Source organism: Sturnira hondurensis, unplaced genomic scaffold, assembly GCF_014824575.4.
Source record: "Sturnira hondurensis isolate 20B ecotype Veracruz unplaced genomic scaffold, ASM1482457v3 Scaffold0001872, whole genome shotgun sequence".
Taxonomy (NCBI): Eukaryota; Metazoa; Chordata; class Mammalia; order Chiroptera; family Phyllostomidae; genus Sturnira; species Sturnira hondurensis.
The window spans coordinates 20,624,203-20,647,754 of NW_028074503.1; positions in this window are offsets into that span (position 1 = coordinate 20,624,203).

A 23,552-nucleotide genomic window follows, 5' to 3' on the forward strand; every position below is an offset into this window, starting at 1 on the left:
AAAGCCTCTCCTTTGTTCGAGGAATCTCCCCTGGCCGCCAAGGGGAAGAGAGTCTGGTACCCAGCCTGGAGGTGCAGGGAGGAGAGGGACAAGTAAAAAATCATCCAGGTTCACATACACGTAAACCATGGCTTGGCCCATCACCTCCTGATGCACCCCCTCCCCCCCCCACCGCCACCACTGCCAGGCAGCTCTTGTGTTCTTATATCATTCACAGCCACGTCTGGAGTATTGAGTGTTTGGCAACACCTTAAAAAAGACATGTAGCAGACAGAGTTTGCACACTGGCTCAAAGGCAGAGCACTGGATGTGAGAAGTTGGGTCAGTATTGCCTTCATTTCCCTCTTCTGTAAAATGAGAGACTGGGACACATACCTGCCAGGGTTCCCGTGAGAATGCCCTGAGACAGTGGCTGTGAAAGCACTTTATGAGCCGCTATTTGAGCGGAACACACTATTAGTATGCCAGGCCATCCTATGTGAGCTGCTACTGTTACACCTATTACTATGACAATGTCACGTCCTGCTAACACTACCAGTAATACCAGTCGGCGGGCCAAAGGACCAGGAGAGGAGCCTGGAAACCACATCATACCTGAGAGGGAAGTTTAAATAGACCAGCTGGAGTCGGCCCAGCAGAAACTTCCGTGGGAAAATAATCATCTTCAAGGATCTGAAGGTTTGCCATGTGGAAAAGGAGGTAGGCTTGTTCTGAGTCCCTCCAGTGAAAAAGACCACAGAGCAGAATTACAAGGAGAAATATTTTATTACAGGATGAAAACCTGCTCTTCATGTAATCATCAAACAATGGCAAATATCATCTTCGAACACGGTGAAGACATTGTCTTGGGAAATGTTGAAGCAGGAAGGGTTGAGCACCTCTGCAGGCTCCAGCCATTCACCCGGTACTTACTGATGCCACAGTATCTGTGGCCAGCCCGGTGAGTGGCAGGCTGTGCTCTGGGTGCGGGGACTTCCACAGTGGACAAGACCAGCTTCTGCTCTCCTGGACCTTGCATTAGCTTAGAGCATTGCCTTCAGGCTGGATGCTATGTCATGCCATTCTTTTCCTGTCACTTCTCTCATTCTGACTCTTTAGGAATACTGTGATTTCACAGGTGTCCACTGGAGTGAGGAGAAGGGATGACTTGTTTCTGCTCTGCAGGGAGAGTTTCCCTCCAGCCTGCTGGGGAAAGGCCTTGGCAGTAGAAAGGCCTGGAGAAGGAGCCTCCAGTTCCCTTGCAATTCGTTTCCGTAAGTGAGTCACCCTCCTTGGCTGAGTGGCCTGCCTTCCCCTAGGGAGTTTCAGGCAGTGGCTATCCTGGAAGCTGGACATTCCTCCAAGAAGAGTCCCTGGAAGATGATGGGCCCCAAGCCACCAAGACCTCTTGGAAACTTCTGCAAGGTGAACAGCAAGGCCCTTGCACTCAGACAAGTGATGGCAAGCAGCCAAAGTAACCTCTTGTGTAAAATACATCTCCTCTCTCCCTGAAGATAGCCTGCAATTGCCCCCAGGCAGCCTTTCTTAAAATGCAAATATTCTTGGCAGGAGTAGCAATACTGCCTATGTTCAAGTAGCCGACAGTTCCTGAAGATTTCACCCTCCCAAATTTCACCTGGACACCTGGCACCTCCCTCGGGATCACCACGGCCACTCCACAGATTGCCTCAACACTCGCAGTGCCTCCTGGCCTCCTTTCAGCAACTGGAACGGGCCCAGGAGAGAAGCAAACGTGTAGCATTTGTGGGTCATTTCTTCAAGTGCATATAGCTCAGTTCTGGAAGGAAACCCTGAGCCAGGCAGCCACAGATGGGTGGGGTATTGTTTTGAGATATCCAAGGGGTGTGGAGTTTGCTACTTTATAGAAGAGTTAAATATACTAATAATTGAGGGAGGCAGTTGGATCAAGGGAAGTTATTTGCTAGGCAATTTCGAAACCAGAAAATGCTTACAATGCAAACCACAAGATGAAGACAACCTCAAAGGTTAATGAAAACCTGCAACAATGGACAAAGGAAATGAAGAATTGCAACAGAGTCTTCCTTCCAGATCCACTAAGTAGCCATACCAACACCGTTTCCAGCGGGGAAGCTATCCAGCCCCATCTGTCCTGCCTCGAAACCACTGAGATAGGACAAAATGCTAAGCTGTAATACTTCAGTGGCTTCTCCATGAGACCAAGAATAAAAACTCATCCCCACAAACATTGCTGAGACAGCCTGGCTTGTGCAGCTATGCCTCATAGGTGTCCCTCAAGTGCTTGTTGCATACATTAGAGTCCCTGGGTCTAGCCACTTAACAATGTCAAGCATTTACTAAGGACCAGGGAGAATAGGAGTAGAGCAACTGTGTGGAAGGGTTAGGGTAGAGCCCAAAATACTGGTCCAAGGAAGGCACTTAGACAATGTTAAGAAGTCAAAACTCATAGGCACAACAATAAAATTATAAATGTTGTGACAGGGAGGACTCAAAAAGTCAAACTAGATTTACTTCTGGATTGAGAGGAGATAATGCCTTGATGTAGAGAGCAAAAGTTCAAGATTTGGGAATTTGGAGATGTGCCCAAGTCTGAAAAATAGGAGGGTGTTCATCCTGAGAACAGCATGGAGACAGGTAAGCACAGGCCTGGTGACTGTGGACGAGGGAGTTGCCGCTACATGGTTAGTACCTGGCCCTGCTTCCACAGCAGGGACACATTTTTAAAACAGTGCCATACTCCCTGCACTGCGGTCTGGCAACAAATGCCTGTGACTTTCTGCCAAAGCCTGTAGAAGCCACTGAACTACATACACTCCTGGAACTGAGGAAAGAATTGGATCCCAAGACACAGAATAGTCAGCATGTGGAAAGGAGAAGCCACTGGACAGTTGTCAGGGGGCCTGGCTCAAGGCCTAAGTCCATAGCCCACTCGTGCGCAGCCTTGGTTTCCTCACCAGGAAGACGGGGATAAAAAGTCTTTGGACTTGCTCTCGGGTTACTGTGGAACCCAGAGAAGGTACAGGATCTCCTTTGTGAACTTGAAAGCACTGCTTGGACATCACAACTCACTCTCTTGATTTGACAGCAGGACATCTAAGTTTCAAACTAAATATTACTTAGGGTATCAGCCAGTACCATTCTAAAACTGTATCATTTTTTTTTTCTAAGGAAGAACTAAGTTTTGTTGTTTCAGCCTATTTTGTTTTCTTTTTCTCCTCAAAGTCTTTAACTTTCTCTTGGGAAACTGATGTTCAGCCCAGTGTGCCTGTCTTTTTCTTTCCCTGGCACCAGACTTGAGATATTTCGATGTCGGACCCTCTGGTTAACGTCTCCAGTGCAGGCTGCATTTCCCTCTTGTCTTACAAGATATCAGGCATCAGGAAATGTTGGAGGTGTCGTAGAGCATCACCCAGCCCCCCCGGACTGTTTTCTTTAAGAGATGAGCTTAGTTGACTGTGAAGACAAGTGGAGAAATTCTGCAGAAATCCCAGGGAATTAACACAATTAGGTGCTACGATGTGGCAATCTCGTGTGCTTTGGGCAAATTGAAACATCACCTTCGTCTGCTCCTTTTTTCTTTTCTAACAGAACACAGAAGGACTGCTGAGCCAAGAGAAATGTTTGCAAAGTTTGACCTGTGGTCTTTCACACACCCAGATGCATAAGCATCTCCCAGCAAAAACCTCTTCTGGAGGAGCAAACTCAACTGCAGTGTGATTGTGGATTCACCCTTCTGTGCCTGTTATCCCTTCCACCTCTTTAACCATTGTTCTCTCTCCTTGGGGGATTTTAAAATGTGTTTGGCATTTTTTTTAAGTCTGTTTAATTAATTGAGCCTTGGGGTGATATGGAACGCAGCGAGCCCAGACAACGAAGGGAGAGACATGGCTTCCCTCCCGGGTCTTCCACTGCACACTGGAGCGGTATCTCAGCGGTGCCTGAGGACCAGCTTCTCCCAGTGCCAACAGAGTGAGGGGTAATCGTACCAAAGCCTCCCTCCTGGCCTTATGCACTTGAAGACAAAATGACATTTACAAGGGCACTTTGACAAATAGAAAGTTACAGCAATTTAGACGAGTTTGTTATTATTATTATTGGTAGCTGCATTTGTATTCGTATCGGCAGCAGCAGCCGTGGTAGCATTTCCAGAAGCCTAGAGTCTCGGTGTCAGAAAGACCCAATGGCTCACCAAATACAGTAATACTGTGTTACCTGTTAACTTCATTACCATAACTACTATTTTATATGCTTCTTCCATTCTCTTTCCCTTGGGCATTCGCCAAAGCATGACTAATGTCTTTCTTCTCTTTTTCATATCTCTCCCATCTCAACCTGCTCTTAAGAAATGATCAGTCAATAAACCCAATGGTGGATGTAGTAAAATAAGGATTGTAAACCTAGAGAACCAAAACAGTAAAAAGGAAGGAAAGAGAGAGGCCAAGAAAGAGAAGGAGCGCATTCTCTCAGACTTAGAAATTCACTGGTGGTGGGGAGGTGGGGGAAGGAGAAAAAAAGACGATGTTTCTTGTCTCATTAGGGCCTTCGCTCCTTCACTTCTCTAAACCAGGAGCTGTTTGGCCAGTGGTCAGTTTCACGGCTGGCTGAGACTTCCTCACTATGGGATAAGACAGCTCTTATAACAGTCTCAACAGGATTCGTACAAAGGTGATTCTGCAACTCAGGGTAAATCCCTGTGTTATTTTACACAATTAATTACTTCCTCCACATTTGCTTTAGGATGCTATTTTCAGAGCTGAATGAGCCACAGGAAGCTCTAAGGCTCCCTGGGCTGAATGGATGGACTGTGTCCTGGTGATCAAAATTCATTTCTGAGTTATTTCCTGAAAGGGTATTTTGACACCTGGGTCATATGTTAGCTTTATGGAGCTCCTCTGTGACATGCAGCAGCAATGCAGATATGTAATAGAACATTAATCACAAGGAGGTAACGTGGAAGTCAAACTGGATTAAGTAAGAGGAAATGTTTAAGTCAGATTTTACTCAAATATCAAGTGCAAAACAAATTAGCTTACTTTTTAGCTAGAAAGATCTTTCGTGGCATCATTATTTCCAACCCTGTTGCCTAGAGAGCTTTGGAAGAGCTCAGGTGAGAATCCGAGTTTTGCATCTTAGGGCTGGAGAAAATCTTAGTCAGGGATAATTTTTGCAGACATCTGCCACTGGATAAACATCCTTATCCCCAGTTTCCTGATGAGGCAACTGAGGCACAGAAACTTGAGTGAGTCAGGTGCAATCACACAGCTGGTAGGTAGTTGGTGGCCAATCAGTTCAACCCAGGACTTCATTCCAAGTACAGGGCTGCCTGTCGCTTCCATCCGTGATCGTCCAGGGCTACTGCTGCAGAGAACAATGAAATGCTCTTTTCCCTGGGCTTGAGAAAGAGTGAGAGGTCAGTCGCCCTTGGCTTTTCTATTATAACTGTCAGTGTTTTTGCTTCACGCATTGAGCCAGCCCCATGAGTTGGCAGAATGGGCAGCTATTAACAGGATGTAAATACCTTCTCAACCTTCCAGGACCTGCAAGATTTGAAGTACCTTTACCCAGGGCTGACATCTCTCTTTCTTTATTAAGTAAGAAGACTAAGAAGGCAAATCTTTGTGTGCCAGCATGCTGCCCTGATTAAGACAATTGGTTTTGTATCTAGGAATATCCAGAACCAGCTGGCTGTGGCACCTACTAGCTGTGTGCCCTCGGGCAATTATTTATAGTGTGTCTAGTTTGCCTCTTTGTTAAACATTAGTACAGCATCTATCCTATGGAGATAGTGACTGATTAAATGAGACCATAAGGTCCAGGCAAATAGAATAGATCTAAGGATTTCATGCTCCCCAGATGGAGAAATGCATAATCCTTGGCCTCCTCCCCCAGGTCAGCTCTTGAAAAATTGCAGGAACAAGAAGCTGATATGGTTCCCAGAAACTAGTAACAACGGTAGGGAGGAATCCTTGGGAGACTGGTATATTGGGAGGTGCATGGCTACCTGGAGAGGTAAGACTGGAGGCAGGGAGGGTTGCAATCCGCTCTTGCCTCTCCCAGCATCGGCATAACTTTGGGACAATCTTTGTGTGCACTTTCACGCCATAAATCTTCAACAAGAGCCCAGAGCACCAGCACAGGTCAAAAGCCTTGCTGGGTGAGAAACTGGAAAACAGGTGCAAGGGGCTGATTGTCCTCGGGCATTCACTGCCTCCTTCACCATCTTCCCTGTAGGCTGTCAGCTGGTGCGTTAGTTTTCTAGTGCTGCCGTAACAAATTGCCACAAACTTAGCAGTCAGTTCTGTACGTCAGAGTCTGGGTACAGCGTGGCTCATTCAGGTCCTCTGTTTAGTTTCACTAGACTAAAATTAAAATGTCAGCAAGTCTGTGTTCCTTTCGGAGGCCCTGGCCAAGTTCAGTTCCTTGCAGCTTTGGCACTGAGGTCTCTGTTTCCTTGCTGGCTGTCATCCAGAGGCTGGTCTTTGCTGTAAGAGCCTGTCTGCATTTCTTCTTGTGCTTTCCTGTGGCCCCTTCCAGGAATAATGGGCTGGGCCCCTCTCGTGCTTCAAATGTCTCCGACTGCTTTTTCTGCCACATCATCCTCATTTCACCCAGAGAAAGTTCTCTGCTTTTTAAAGGCTCATGTGATTAGACTGTGCTCACCTGGATAATCCAGGATCGTCTCCCTAGCTGAAGGTCTGTAACCTTAATTACATCTGCAAAGTCCCCTTTGCCATGTAACATGACATATTTATGTGCTCAGGGATTAGGGCATGGATATCTTTGGGGAGATCGTGCATATAGACATGCATAGAGAGACACGTAGGCATATTTTTACAACACGAAGAACTGTTCCATCACCTGCTCTTAGCGAATCCCTTCACTTCTGTGTGATCTGAATTCTCCCTTCCTGCTTAATGGTATTTCTTCTTTTGCATGTATGTTTATTTTTTTAAAGGTTTTATGTATTTACTTTTAGAGAAAGGGGAAGGGAGGAACAAAGAGAGGGAGAGAAACATCAGCGTGTGATTGCCTCTCATGAGCCCCCTTCTAGGGACCTGGCCCACAACCCAGGCATGTTCCGTGAATGGGAATCGAATCTGTGACCTTTTGGTTCACAGATCTGCACTCAACCCACTGAGCCACACCAGCCAGGCTGCTTGTATGTTTAAATGGTTTTCCCACAGCTCATTGCCCAAAGGATGTAAGTGTTTCCTAGCTTCCCCAAGCTTTAAAACCCTCTCTCAATCCTTGACTGCTGTACTTTTTTCCACATTCTCCTCCAAATCAACATTCTTTGCTCATCTCTACCATTGTACTTTTTTTCCACATTCTCCTCCAAATCGCATTCTTTACTCATCTCTACCATCGTTCATCTGTTCACGTCTCAGTCACCATAACAAGGCTGTTGGTTTTCAACAACCCAAAGGAGTTTCTTCAGCAAATGTCATCAATGACTGCCTTGCTTTCTAACCCAAATAAAGGCAAACTGGTGATTATCTTAATGTAATGTCTTTTAAAAAATATTTGATGTTATCCATGACACCCTCTTCTTCCAAAGTGCTCATCCCCTGGTTTCAAGGTCTTCCATGTCTCCAGATTTCTCCCATTCCTTGGTCATCCACCCAGTTCTTTAAATGCTAGAGTTCTTTCCAATGCCGTCTTCTCTCTTCACCCCCCATTCCCTCCTTAGGCAACCTCAGCCAGTTCTGAAACCTCAGTGGCCATTGGTATGCTTTTACCTTCCTTATAAACCCAAGCTTCTAAGTTGAATTTCAGATACTTATATCAAACCACCTGCTATGTATTTCCACTTGACTTTGTACCTTCCCCCACCCCGATATCTCCTCCTCAGTTATTTACTTATCCATTTTTGTAAAAAAAGAGAGATGTTACCCTTAATTTCCCCTCCTTTAACTCTCAACATGAAATCCAGGACCAAGTTCTATCCAGTAGATCCTACTTCTCTCTTTAGCCTCGGCCACGTCCTTCTTTCCCATTGCTCTGCCTTCATACCAGCTCCTATTCCCCAAGTCTCTCTGCATGGGAGCCATGGTGTTACACTGGTTTTGAAAATCATTTTCCTTTGTCTTCACAATCATTTTGGGAGGTAGATAACATTGTTTTTATTTAACAACTGAGGAAACTCAGTCATGGCTTGGCTAAATGACTTAACATGTATCACATCATTTCTAAGTACATTCAGGTCCCCCTACTTCCTAAATTCATGCTCTTTCAAGTGCATGTGGCAATGGACTCTTTGGGCTCCTGGCACGCTCCTACAGACCCCTGAAAGGTTTTCCCAACTGTCTCCCAACCACCCCTCCTGTCCTCTGTGAACCCCTCCTCCACACCTGCAGTCAAAGGGTACCCGTAAAGAACGCAGTCGTGTTTCTTCCTGTCCCCAAACCTGTCATTTGGTTGCCTTTGCCACGTGTGGATAATTTCCACCTCTCAAGTAGTCACCTTTGTCATCTGCTTTTGTCTCCAACTTATTTTCTTGATTGAACTCATCTGCTCCACACATCAAGCTTCCAGCTATCCCCAGACTTGCTCTCCTGTTTTGTACTGCACCCTCCTCACGGGGTGTCCCTTCCTCCCTTGTGGCTGTAGCTTCTCACCACCATTCAATGCTTCAGCTCAACTTTCTCATTGGAACCTTCAACCTCCTAGAAAAAAACCTTTCTAGGTTCCCCCGCCCTGCAAAAAACATTCAATTACATGCTTTGTATGTGTGTGTGTGCCTATACCTTGCCCTATACGTATTTCTTTGGTTGAACTCAACATTGCTGTGCTTATTTGCTTATTTATATGTCTCCCCCCCATCTCCTAGAACTATAAGATCCATGGATCAAACAACACATATTACTTGTGTTTACATTCTTAATACAGTGCCTTTCACATGTGAGGATTCAATGATTGTTAAATCCTTGGATTCATGAAAGATAGAGACTTGAAGTCCAGACTAAACAGTCTGGATTGTATTCCCTAGACAAAAAAGGAAAAAGAAAATAGACATGGAACTTTTGGGGGCATTTGCTTGCTTGTTTCTGAGCGTGAGAGTGCTGTGCCCGAGGCAGATGTAACTGGCAGCAGCGTGTAAGATGACTGTGATAGAGAGAGCTGGGCATGGAAGACCCTTTTCTGGGCCAGGTCTGCAAGCCAGGTAAGAGATGAAGACGAGGCGGAAGAGGCCACTGAGGGTGACCTCTGAGGCAATGGCATTCAACAAATGAAGAATGAAAGCATCATAATGATTATGCAATAATCCACTCTTTTGATGTACCATGTCCACAGGCAGAGGGCATGGGAAAACAAAGGAACGTGTCGACAGTGATTTCACAATGCCTTCGGATTCTGGAAATGGTGGGTGGATGAGGGGAGAGTTTATCATGTCTTTTATACAAGTCATGAATATTCCTGTCACTGACTAAAACTAAAGGCAGCAGCCTGAGTATTTATTTAGATTTTATGGTCCATTTATTGTCTCATATTCTCCCAGTCAAAGATAATTATTTTTTAATTAATCATATGTAAACAGTCCATAGCCTTTACAAAACTGGCTACTTAAAAGAACATTTATCATAGCAATTGGTCCTGTACACCTAACTGCATATCACCCACTTTTGGGGTGATCTTGCTCTAATTGGCTTCTGATCGTGTTTGTGTTTCTAATGGTTTGGGGAGAAGACAGAAGTTGGAGAAGGCCAGAAAATGAATAGCATGTGGAATTATCCATTACCCTTGTTATTTCCTTTTTGGAAAAAAAGTGCATGAGGATGGAAAGAAAAGAAACCCTTGTGAGTTGAGACATTGGCAATTTGTCTTAGAACTGGTCAGAAAGTGATTTTGTTTCATCTTCAAGAAAGGTTCCATCAGGAATTTCCCTAACGGAGCACAGAGGGATTTTAGAGCAGTGAAAATACTTGGTCTGACACTATGATGATGGATACAAGTTATTATACATTTGTCCAAATGCCTAGAGTGAACAAGACCGAGAGTGAACCCTGATGTAACCTATGACTTGGGTGGTTATTATGTATCAATGTAAGTTTGTGAATTGTAACAAATCACTCGAGACTGGGGAGACTGTGCATGTGTGGGAGTATAGGGGGAATCTCTGTGCCTTCCTCTTAATTGTGCCGTAAATTTTAAACTGCTCTCAAAAATAAACTTTTTAAAAAAGTTTGCCAGGGAAGAATGGCCACCACCCGACTCAGTCTTGTGGGGGTGGTATTTACAAATGACCCCAAATTGCATAACTGGGCCAGTGCCCATCTTGGTATAGACTGTGTCATCCTGGAAAAAATGCAGTGAGTGTTTTTATCTTTTGGATTCCCAAATTAAGATGTAATAACAAATAGTGTTTTGCCATTGAATCAAGGAGCATCTCATCATTTTGTCTAGGTGCTTCCTCAGTCTATTTAGAAAGTGCAGATCAGCTTTCTCTACCTCCTGTGGACAATAGTTGATTGACATGCAGTATAAAAGATCCAAGTTTTTCTACCATCGGGATATAGAGAGGAATACTCTATGTAGAAATATATATATATATAAATATGTTTTTATATATTTCTATATATTAAATATAGAAATATACATTTCTATAGAAAGAAACATATAGATATATATTTCCATGTATTTTTATATATATAATATATATATAAAATATATATGGATATATATATAAATATATATCTATATTTTTCTACATATAGACATAGATATTTCTATATATTTTTCTATATATTTCTATATATTTTTCTATCCAGCAAAGGTTTCATTTAGAATGGAAGGACAGATAAAGTGCTTCCCAGATAAGATCAAATTCAAGGAATTCATCATCACCAAGCCCTTATTATATGAAATATTAAAGGGACTTATCTAAGAAAAAGAAGATAAAATATTTTTTATGAACATAAAATATGAACAGTGAAAGGACAGCAAACTCACAGTTATTAACAACCACACCTAAAACAAAAGCAAACTAAGAGGACAGCTAGATCAGGAGCGGAACCATAGAAATGGAGATCACATGGAGGGTTAGCAACAGGGGAGTGGGAGGAGGAGAAGGGGGGGAGAAGGTAGAGAAAATAAGTAGCATAGACGGTAGGTAGAAAATAGAAAGGGGGGTGGGCAAGAATAGTAGGGGAAATATAGAATCTAAAGAACCTGAGACAGCTCTGGCTGGCGTAGCTCAGTGGATTGAGTGCGGGCCTGCGAACCACACGATCGAGGTTCGATTCCCAGTCAGGGTACATGCCTGGGTTGCAGGCCAGTTCCTTGCATGCTAATTACCAGCAGGGACGCACAAAAGGCAACCATACATTGATGTTTCTCTCCCTCTCTCCTTCCCCTCTAAAGATAAATAAATAAAATCTTTAAAAAAATAAAATAAAATAAAAAGAACTTGAGACAGGTGGTCATAAACTAAAGGAGGGGAATGGTGGGGGAGGGGTGTGCAGGGTGAGGATAGAACAACTATAATGGTATAATCAATAAAATATATTTAAAAAGAAATATATATTTCCATATGCCTCTCTATATATTAAATATATATAGAAAAATATATGTTATATATTTTATATATTAATTTCTATAAATATATATAGCACTATATAGAAATATATAGTTCTATATATTTTTTCTATATATATTTCTATATAGAGCATGTGTGTGTCCTTCAGATGAAAGCAAGGGGAATCCCACGCACACTTCCCCTCCACGTATCTAAACTGTAGATTATTCTGAGGAGAGGAAATATGTCTTATTCAAGTTCTTTTTCCTGACTTCTTTGTACAAAGCAATCACAATAAATGCATTAAATGAATATAAAAAATTAGAAAGTTTGATGATTCTTTCAGAGAACTAAATTATAACAATTGTTCAAACAAAACTGTGTAAACTAACCAGTCTAATTGTCTTTTCACTTAGATATGAGGAAACCAGAGTCCACTGGGGGGAACCGATCCAGTACCAAATTGGATAAATTATAGGATCCTAGAAATTCGACTGATATGCAATGTTCTAGCTGCTTCCTATATGTCTCCTTCCACTTCTTTTCTTCCTTCTTCTCCCCCCCCCACCTCAGTGGTCATATGTCTTATGTTAAGGACCCTGTCTATCTACCTATATTTGAAGGATTAGCAAAAGTATTTTATTTTAAACATTTTTAAAATTTTTCAACTTCATTTGAGGTTAAATAATATTTTGTATTAGTTTTAGGTGTACGACATAATGGTTAGACACTTACATGATTTGCAAAGAGGTCTCCTCAGTGTATCTACTGCCCACCTGGCTCTACACAGTTACTACAGTGTTACTGGCTATATTCCCTGCGCCACACTTTACATCCCCATGACCACTGTGTGATCACCAGTATGTACTTCTTCATTCCTTCATCTTTTCACCTTGTGCCCAAGCCTACTCTCATCTGGCATCCTTCAGTGTGTTCTCTGTATCTCTGAATCTGTTTCTGTTTTGTTTATTTTGTCCTTTCGATTCCACCTTTAAGTGAAATCATATGGTGTTTGTTATTCTCTGTCTGACTTGTTTCACTTAGCATTATACTCTCTAGGTCTATCCATGTTATTACAAGTGGTAAGATTTTATTCTTTTTTATGGCTGGGTAATATTCCATTGTAGAGATATACTACTTCTTCTTTGTTCAGTTGTCTATTGATGGGCACTTGGGTTGCTTCCATAGATTTACTATTGTAAATAACTCTGCAATAAATATAAGGGTACATGTATCTTTTTGAATTAGGGTTTTGAATTTCTTCAGATAAATACTCAGAAGTATAATTGCCAAGTCATAAGGAAATTCTATTTTTAAATTTTTTTAGTAACCTCCATACTAAAAAAGTCTATATTGTTTATTTTCATGGGTCTATTAAATTTTTCCAACACTGTTTATTGAATAGGCTGTCTTTACTTCATTGTATATTCTTGCCTTCTTTGTCAGAAAGTAATTGACCATATAGGTATAGGTTTACTTCTGGGCTTTCTATTCTGTTCCATTGATCTATGTGTCTGCTTTTATGTCAGTACCATGCTTTTTTGATTACTATAACCTTATAGTATAGTTTAATATCAGGTAGCACAATACCTCCAACTTTGTTCTTTCTCAAGATTCATCTGGCTATTTGAGATCTTTTGTGGTTCCATCTAAATTTTAGGATTATTTGTTCTAGTTCTGTGAAACATGCCATTGTTATTTTTGGTGGGGATTGCATTAAATTTTTAGATTGCTTTGGACAGTATGGACATTTTAATGATGTTAATTCTTTCTGTCCATCAGTAAGGTATATGCTTCCATTTATTCCATCTTCCTCAATTTCTTTTTTCACTTTTGTACAATTTCTGAGTACAAGTTTTTATCTCCTTAGTTAAATTTATTCCTATGTATTTGATTTTGATCGATTGTAAATGGGGTTGTTTTCTTAACATCTCTTTCAGATAGTTATTGATATGTAAAAATGGAACCTATTTCTGAATATTAATTTTATATCTTGCTACTTTATTGAATTAATTCAACAGATCTAATAATTTTTGATGAAAGCTTACAGGTTCTCTCCATATAGTATCATGGCATCTGCAAATAATGACAGTTTTACTTGTTCCTTTCCCATCCTTTTATTTCTTCTTGACTGCTGTGGTGTGAGTGCCAGTACTGTGTTAAACAAAAGTAACGAAAGGGGAAATCCTTGTTTTGTTCCTGATATGAAGGGAAATTCTTTCAGCTTTCCCCCACTGAGTGTGACATTACCTATGGGTTTCTCATATATGGCCTTTATCAGCTCAGATATGTTCCCTCTCTTCCCATTTTGCTGAGAGTGGATTGCTTACCTCCACTTTTAGATCTTTCTGCGTTTTCTTCCATTCTTTCACTTGGGCGTGTTTCTTTGTATCCTCATTTTAGCTGCTTCTCTGTGTGTGTTTCTGTGGATTATGTAGAGCTGCTACATCTCCTAGCCTGGCCAGGGTGGAGCCTCTAGGTAGTAGGTGACCTGTGAAGCCCAGTGGCACAGTCCCCCTGGCCACCTGAACTGGGTGCTCCGGGAATGTCCTTTGTGTGTGTCATGTGTGCTCTCCTGCTGTAGTTCAGGCTTGATGGCTGTTCACACGTCAGTGGGTGGTCCTGGCCCCAGGCTGACTGGCTGTGAGGACTGGCCATGACCACAGCTTACATACCAGCTGTGTGGGAACGGCTGACCCCATGGTTCTGGATTCACCTCTGTTGCCTGCTGAGCCCATTCTTGGGCTGTGCCACTTGGGCACCCAATCAGATAGTGTTCTGTTGTGGTCTGAAGCTGGATACCAGGTTGGTTGGTTCTAGGGCATCTTGGAAGGGGCTTGTCACTGACCCACAGCCACCTGGTAGGAGCTACCAAGCAATTCTCCAGTGGTAGCTGCCTGTGTTGAGCCAGGAGGCATGTGCACCAAAGTTGGCTGCCACCAGTACCGGGCTTGAGGCAGCTCAGCACAGGGCACCCCAAGGCCTGCGGCTGCCTGCTGGCTAGCCTTAGCCGAAGAGAGAGCCAGGGCGGTATGTGAGTCAAATAAGACAGGATCCCCTGGAGTCATTAGGGTGGGGTGAGTGGTGTTCACCAGTTTAATGCAGATTTAGGTTCGGTGCCAATGCTGAACCTGGGTCCATTTAGCGAAAGGCACAGGGCAGAGGGCTCCAGCATCTGCCTGCCTGGGGCCTTCAGAACCTTGAGAGTTCTTTAAGAAAGACTGTTGGGTGGGCCAATGCCAGGTGAAAGCTGCTGAACTAGCCCCTGGGGGTGCACAGGTTGGGTGGGGCAGGGTCTCAGGTCATGCCCAGGGTGGAGGAATGGGTGGAGAGCTCAATACAGGGACAATGGCAGGTGTCCCTCCAGTCCTTGCTCTGAAGCTCTGTTCCTCCTTGTCTGTCTCTGGCACCTCCTAAGCCACTGTCTCTCTGCAGGAGCACAAGGTAAGTGCACCTGAGTAGGTAAGTCTGTGCACAGGCCCCTTTAAGAGAGTGCCTGGGTTTCTGGCAGCCTCCCCATTTACCCTGATGAACAAAATCCCTGCTTATTTTCATCGTCAGATGTGCTGGGGGCTCCTCTTCCTGGCACTGGTGCTCTGGGATGCGGGTCCAGGGTGGGGCTGGGAACCCTCATTCCTAAGAGGGACTTCAGTAGCTGAGACGTTGCTCCTGATACTCAACTGCCACACCTGGGCGTCGGGCCAGCCTGTTCCTATCACATTTATTTATCTTTGAAAGTGTGTGTCCTTTATTAGCCTCATCCTAGTTCCCACACCCCCTAGTCTGTGGCAATCACTTTCATACACCCTTTCATTGAGTTTCACACCCCACCCTCTTCACACACAAATGTGGCACCATGCAGTGTTTGTCTCTCTTCATGCAGCGTAATACCCTCACGGTATAGCTGTTTTGTTGCAAGTGACAGAATTCCTTCTTTCTCCTAAGGTTGAATAATATTCAATTATGTATGTATAACATTTTCTTTATCCACTCATCCATTGATGGGCACTTAGGTTGTGTTCGTATCTCGTCTCTTGTGAATAACGCTGCAGTGAGTATGGGAGTGCAGTGTCCCTTTGAGGTCCTGTTGTGACTTTCTTTGTTCACAGACCCAGAAGTGGAATTGCTGGGCCACTTGGTAGTTCTACTTCTGATCCTTTGAGGAACTTCCATATTGTTTTCCATAGCGGCTGCACCATTTCCACAATGAACAAGGGTTTCTTTTTCTTTCTAACCTCCCCAACACGTGTTTCTTGTCTTTTTGATGACAGTTATTCTAACAGGTGTGAAGTGATATCTCGTGTTTTGAATTCCCATTTCCCCAGGGATTAGTGATGTTGAGCACCTTTTCACATACCTGTTGTCTTATTGTATCTCTTCTTTGGGAAAAAAGTCCATTCATTTTCTCTGTCATTTCATTTCTCATTCATTTCTCATTTTTAGTTAGGTCATTTGCATTTTTACTATTGAGTTATATGAATTCTTTATAGTGAGTTTTTTATATATCTTGAATATTGACCCTGTATCAGATACATGGTTTGCACGTGTTTTCTCCCATTCCACAAGTTGCCTTTCATTTTGTTGATGGTTTCCTTTGCTGTACAGGTGCTGTTTCGTTTGATATAGTCTCACTTGTTTATTTTTGTTTTTGTTGCCTTTGCTTTTGCTGTCAAGTCCAAAAACTCATGCCAAGACCAATGTCAAGGAGATTTCACTCTATGTTTTTCTCTAGGAGTTTTATGGTTTCAGGTCTTATGTTCAAATCATAAATCCATTTTGAGTTGATTTTTGTATGTAGTATAAGATTGGGATCCAGTTTTATTCTTTTACATGTGGCTGTCCAATTTTCCTGACACCATTTATTAAAGAGACTCTTGCTTCCCCATCGTACATTCTTGGCTCCTTTGTGAGGAAGTAATTGATTATACATGCATGGCTTTATTTCAGGGCTCTCTATCCTGTTCCATTGATCTGTGTATCTGTTTTTATGCAAGCACCATACTGTATTGATTACTATACCTTTGTAATATAATTGAAATTAGGAACTGTGATGTCTGCTCATACATGTAGGCCTCATAGAAACTTTGTAAGCTGAGTAGTTTTGCCCTCACATTATACAATTAAAAACTAAAAGTTGATGAAAGTTAGAAAACCCACCCAAGGCACATAGATTGTAAGTTATAAAATTTGAGTTTGTCTAATGCCGAATCCTGTGCTCTTACCTTGTCTGCTACAACAATTATGTAGTAACTTCCTTTTTGTCTTGATACGAAAACATCATCAAGATACACTGATAAAAAAGTAACCAAGATAGACAGAAAAGCACACAAAGTATTCTACTTTGTGTGGAAAAAAGAAGGCAAAAAAATGTCATTGGCTTAAAAATGCCAAAATACTCACAAGTATGAACAGTAAATTAATCTCAGGGGTTGATTGTTAGAAGAAATTGAAACTGAGCAAATGGGGCAAGGATGGGAGACTCCTGCCCGTACTTTTAAAACACATTTTAATATTTGAAACATGCATATGGATTATCTCTTAATATTTTAAAATTTAAAGCAGGGTTTTAAAAGTATATGGCTTCTTGTCTTGGCTGTTTTGACATGGGGCATTTTAACATGGTTTTAAATATACAGCCTTTGTAACTGTGTAATTGCATGTCAGACACACTCCATTACATCGCCGAGCCATGCCGAATCAAAACCAGTACGGAAGCCCGAGGATTAGATCCAGAGCTTCTGCTTTGACCAGAAGAACTTGAGAAATTTGAGAGCGTCATTGTGATGCTGATTCCTCAGCCCTTAGCTGTTTGGCTGCCACAAAGTCTCAGAGCAGCCATGCCATGTTGAAATAATCATATTCTGTGGCCAGTTCTTCGGCCTTATGGGCTCATACGCTTGAGTATTCCTCCTTACCAAAAATGAATTAGTATCTCCAGAGTATATTTACGTTACCTGAGTTTACAAAAGCCTGGAATCTAAAGCAGGGAGCCAGCTCACGAATTTATAATGAGATAGAGAGCAGAAAGCCAACACGTTCTCTCCCTGAGGGCAAAGACACATGGCGGTGCAACCTGCATTAACAGATTGTTTGATCCATATGTCGTGAGAACCGGGGGGATGAGCTTTGTGGTGATGTCACCGGAAAGGGATGGGGACTGAGGCAGGTCTGCCCTGGCACAGTCTGGAATGTGTGGGTTCTTGAGTACTTACAGGAAAGATTTCACAACATGCGTCCAGATGATTTTGAGAGCACGTTTATTAAAGCTGGGAACCGTGAAATAAAGGAAGGGCTTAGGAGAGAAGACACAAGGTCATAGCAGTAGGAGTGAGCCCAGGCAGAGCTGCCCTGGCCCTTTGGAAAGGAAGTCACAGAGGCAGGAGAAGGGAGCCAGCTGGGCTGCGTGCACCCAGGAAACAAGCTACAGAGGCAAAGGAGGGCCCTTGGACACAGGTTCAGGGGTTTAGCCTGGAGAAGCTGCCGCTGCCCAGAAGTCTATCATGAGACTTTCAGAGCTTAAGAGAAAGAAAGGAAAGATAAACACCTGAGGGAATAAGGTAGGGAGGGGTATCTTACACAAGAGAGAGAGGGTGCTGAGTCCTTTATCTTAAAGGTTTTTATCTGTTTCCTGAAGGGAGCATATTAGGGGAGGATCTCAATAGAATATTCATCAGCTTTCCAGGAGTGTCCTTTGATACGCTGATGTATCAAAATAAGTATATTGAGAAGCCAGGGCCATTCTCTGGTCAGTTTCACCTTCCAAGAATGTCACCCATGAGGAACTGGGACCCAGGCAGGTCTGCCCCCAGGTCTGGAATGTGTACATCATTTGCTCCTACGTGTTCTTGGTTAGGGGAGATACGACTCTGTGATTCCTTATCTGGCTGTAAATTGTTTGGCTGTTTAACTGTCTCAGTTTTCCTGTTCTACTTGCCAAGGAATTCTTCCAGCTTCTTACTGTCCTGCCTCAGGGATGAGTTAGGTCGAGTCTGCAGCTGGGGTTTCTGCAGCAGTGACCACCCTGCCACCAGGACACAGTGGGTTATGTTCTCAAGTCTCGATGCCTCTCCCCTGGTTCTGGCTCGGATGAACATCCACCAACATTTGCCCCAGGACCCCACTCTGTTGTGCTTCTGGCAGACAATGCTTTCTCCTCAGACATGGTCAACCTGACCGGTTTAAAACGGGTGATGGTTTGGCTTTTTTACATGACTCCGTACAGTTTAGTTCTAATCACCAATGAGTTGAAATACCAGAGTCTGTAACAATCAGTTTCATTTTCCTTGATTCCCCACTTTAGAGTCTCCAGCCCACCCTCTCCATGCCAAACCTGCCACAGACAGTCTCCAGGACCCTGTCTCCCTGTCCCCAGGGGTTTTCCCTGTCCTCATGCACTGTCCCTGGGGGCTGACCAGTGGTAAGTGCTGGCCAGCTAAAAATACTCAAGTCTGACACCTGTCATCTAATCCTGATGCCTTTTTTCCTTCACTCTGGAGAACTTTGTTTTCAATCCCGCTGTGCACAGGGGAAAGGAACTACTTTATGTCTGTGTTAGGATGGCACATCTGTGTAAGAGTGAGTTGACCGCCACCGTAAGTGTCAGAGACGGGTGTGGGGAGGAAGTCTGAGGCAGGTCTCTAGCAGGGGAAGCGGAGGGACTGCGAAGCTTAGGTATTGGAGGGTGGTGAAGAGCCACCTGTGGACCCAGACAACCTCACAGTTTTGTGAATAGGTGACACAGCAAGAGAGAATCCAAGGGGCTCTGAGGTCAGCAACTCTATCCTCACTGCTTGCAAGGCTGCTCCGCTAGGGTAAGGTACCAGTATTTTTTTAAGCAAACCTTTTTCAATAGGTAATATACCCTAAGTCTAAAGTATACAGTGTATATGGAAGTGCCAGTCCACAAAGTCTTTGCTTCTGGTACACAAGAGAAATTCAGAGTGAAAACTAAAGAGTTAGGAACTTTTATAGCAATGTGACATTGTCAGCCAAGCATGGAACCAGCGGACTCCAGTCCAGGAAAATGGAAGACATCGGTTAGGATGTTGTCAAGCCTGTATGGTGAGAGACACGCCGAGCAAGCTGCCTGAGAACGTGCACAGCACGTGCTGGTCTGCGATAGAAGAGAGAACTAACTGGTGCCTCCCCCGACGAGTAGTCTGAAGAACCCAGAGATGTACAGCGAAAAGTCCTCCTTCTGTTTCTGTTCCTCAGCGATCATTTCCCTGCTGGAGGCCACAAAAGTTATTGGCTTCTTGTGTATCCTTGCACAGTTCACAAGCATGCATGTACATGTGTGTGTGTGAATGCCCCCTTCCACATGGGGGAACATACTAAATGTTCTGCCACTTGCTTTTTATTTAACAATATAATTTGAGCACTATTTTTCTCATTTGTTAAAATAGCTGTACAATAGTCATGGATATGAAGGCACTATAATATATTTAACCACTTCTCTATTTTGCTTTAAGTTAAGGCTGCAATGAATAATCTGAATATATTTTATTTCATACATGCAAATAAAATCCTTGACATTGAATAGCTATGTGTTTTTAAAATCAAGAGGCATGTGTACCATGTACATAGTAGGTATTTAATAAATGCTTACTAAAGTAAATAAGAAATACAAAAATTGGTGAAGCTTCTGAGGGAAGATGAGCCCACGGCCTGTGGGGCCCTTAGTGCAAGAGAACTTGGTGTAGTGGGGTCGGGCCACATAGGAGGAGGGATGGATCCCGGAGTGCTCAGTGCCACTTCACTGCTTTGTAAGAGGGCAGCAAGTGGCAGAAGCTGGCCTCGAACTCAGGCCCCTCCCATCCCACCTTTCTGCCTCTAGGCTCCCTCTGGGATCATATGCTCCTTCTCCTCTGTTAAACTACATTGTGCTCACTTGTTACCTGTTGGTTTGACTTTCATCTTTTCTGTCACCCTTTTAGCATCAGGGGACAAACTAGAAAAGTGGAGCAAAGTTGGTCTTTGGTGTAGACAGAGGTCCTGGCTACAAAGGCTTCTCTGCTTGTTTGACTTGGGCGACTGCTTAACCTCTGCAGATCTGGTATCTTAAATGCAGGTGGTAGCGGAAGATGAGATGAGCTGGCCTGTGTACTGCTCCTGTCTGGATGCCTGGGATGTCGTGAGCTCCCAAAGAATTTTAATCCCCCACTCTCCCTTGTCCCAAACCAAGGCACTCCACTGATGCTTGCAGAGTTGAACCTAATGACCTTGAGTACCACAAGATGTTTCTGTGCCTCTTGACCAAACAGATGGCTGCACTCTGTCCTTGTCCTGTCTCCAAGATGCATTTGCTCCCAACTCTTAGAGGCTCCATTGCAAGGAGGAAAGCACAAGGAGTGGACACCCCCCCTCAGGAAAGCCAGGCAAGACACCAGAGGAAACCAAGACTGCTATTCCAGGTGTTCAATGAGAAACAGTCATCAGAGCCCAGGCCTGGAGCACAGAAGACAGGCTGATGTTCGTGAATAGTTTGGAGTCAATAACACAAAGGGCATGTTCCCTTCTCTTTGCTGCATTCTTACATTACCTTAACCAGTGCCAGCTGAGCCACTGAAGGTGTACCTGGTGCACTGCACAGAATGAACTTCAGTCTTAAGCTCAGTGTTGATGCCTTCAAAAGGGCACAGGGGGAGAGAATCACCCTGGCTGAAAGGTGTCTGTTGCTACTTGGCCAATTAGAGGTGTTTCCTGGGAGACTGGTTCAGGGCGTGGGCTGACAGTGCACTGGGCAGCCGTGGAGCTCCTCTTATACCTCACCCACCAGCTCTTTAGCCCAAGTGCACTCAGATGCTCACAACAGGTACTTAAACAGCACTTGCTGGATGAATGGCAAATGTGTCTTTACAATCTCCTGTAGAATTAATTAGCAGTTTCCTGGTTGTTGGTATGATATCCTTATTGCTCAGCAACAGTCCAGCACAGGTCAGAAAGCTGCCTAATGGCTATTCCTGAATAGAAACTGAAAGTAGGAGTCTCTGCCTTTTGTTATAAAAAATTCATCTTTCAGGAAAGGCATGTTTTTGAAATTTATGATGCCAACATTTTCTTAGAGAGACCCACAAAGCCCTCCACCATCAGACTTTGCCTGTCTGACCTCACCCTTAATATTGCTCTTTTTTCCTCACTCCTCCTATACCAACCATACTGACCTCCTGGGGCAGTGAAGGTGCCAGGCACAGCCCCAAGAGCACTACAGTCATGCCGCTTTGTCAGCTGGAAGCTTCTACCCAAGTCATCACTGTTCCTTTCTAACTTTTCACCAAAGCACTTCACACCTATAACATGTCACGCGAGTTGTTATTTCTGCTATTCACGTTTCATCTGTTCTTCCAGCATGTAAATGCAATGAGGACAGGGATTTTGTTTGCTTTTTTGTTTGTTTCTTTTATTCACATTTTTCCTCCAGTACCTGGAACTGTACTACAAAACAGAATTCAACGGATATTTGTTGAATAAATGAATGGATGCGTGATGAATGACACATGACAGGCAAAAATTTAACTAGTGAAGCTGATTTACGTGGTAAGTGAGATTTAGTATTCTAGAGAAGGGGAATTGATTTTCTAGATAGATAGAGGTCACATAAATTAAACAATTGCTGAAGGATCAACTTGCTCAGAGACTTATATCCCAAAGTTTTGGGGTCACTAAGAGACCAAGCTGATTCATTCAATTATCCAACTTCAGAGCAGAATATGCTCCTTAACAGTTACTTAGCACTGGTGGTGTATCAGACGCCCTTGACTAACATAGAGCATGTCAGTCAACAAGCCACAAAGGCTGAGTGGATGGAGAAAGTGACAAAGTCAAGAAGGCAAGAAAGTGAATTCAAAATCTTTGCATTGGGACTTTCTTATAAGCATTTTTTACAAACTGCACACACCTTAGAGAGCTGCATGCCACCCTAGGAGAGGACACTGGGGACAGAAAGAACAAAAGGGATGTTGAGAAAATGTATATCTTCCAGGAAAATTCCAGGACCAGAATTGCTATTCCAATTGCTCCATTCCAAGAAAAATGCCCCTATCAGTGGAGGTGGACCTGCAAATACCCCAGCAGAGTATAGATCACTGTCGAAGAGATAGAAGAAATGGAGGCAAGACCCAGAGCTGCATTGCTAGCTTTTCAAGTCGCCTCAGTTGTAACGACACTGCAGTTGCCCACCCTCAGGCCTCTTAGGTGAAACTAGCAATAAAGCAAGAAATAGCGGCATCATGCCTTCCACATAAAAATAATAAACCAAGGCCTTGGAAAGGCCAACTAGTTTAGTTTGATGAAACTTGCCTAATGTACGAGAATACTAGAGAGCAGCACAGAAAAACCATTCATTCACATCTCTGAATCCCCGCACTTCTAATGCACAATCCTGGGCTCCAATGAACAGAAGTGTTCATACTGTGACTTTAGGGAACATGCAAATAGGCTTTTGGATTTCCTCACCCACCATGCATTCCAGCTCCCCATTAGCAGAGAAAAGGGGAAAGAAAATGAATGTTCCCTATGATCTGATGATCTTTTAAGGCATTTTATGGTCTGGCTCTACTCTCCTACTTATACTAATTTGTTCAGTAACTATGTACTGATCGTCTATTTTGTGCAAGACCTATGCTAGGGACTGGATCTACAAGGACAAAGAAGGGACAGGAGGCTAGTGGTGAAGTTGGCATGTAAACAGTAAAGGTAGAGTGACAGCTCCCTGATTGACCATTTATACTGGGGCCATCCTATCTAAGGAGTGGCTTCTGCAGCCAGAAAACACCATTCAATTTCAAAATTATCTTAAAATTCCTAAAGAAACACGGCATTGTGGCCCAATTTACAGCTTCTCAGTAAGTTCAATTCAGCCAGTTTTTCCACCCGAGAGCTAGCTGTTCCCCTGGCTGAGCACCAGAAAAGTGGTCGGCTTTTGTTTTGGGGTCATGTGGAATACAAAATACAAACCTTCAGAGAGCAAAATACCAGTCAACATGGGAAGATTCTCACAGAATGAGGATCGCATGAGAACCAAGCCCAGTATGAGACAGACACTCACTAAGGGGGAATG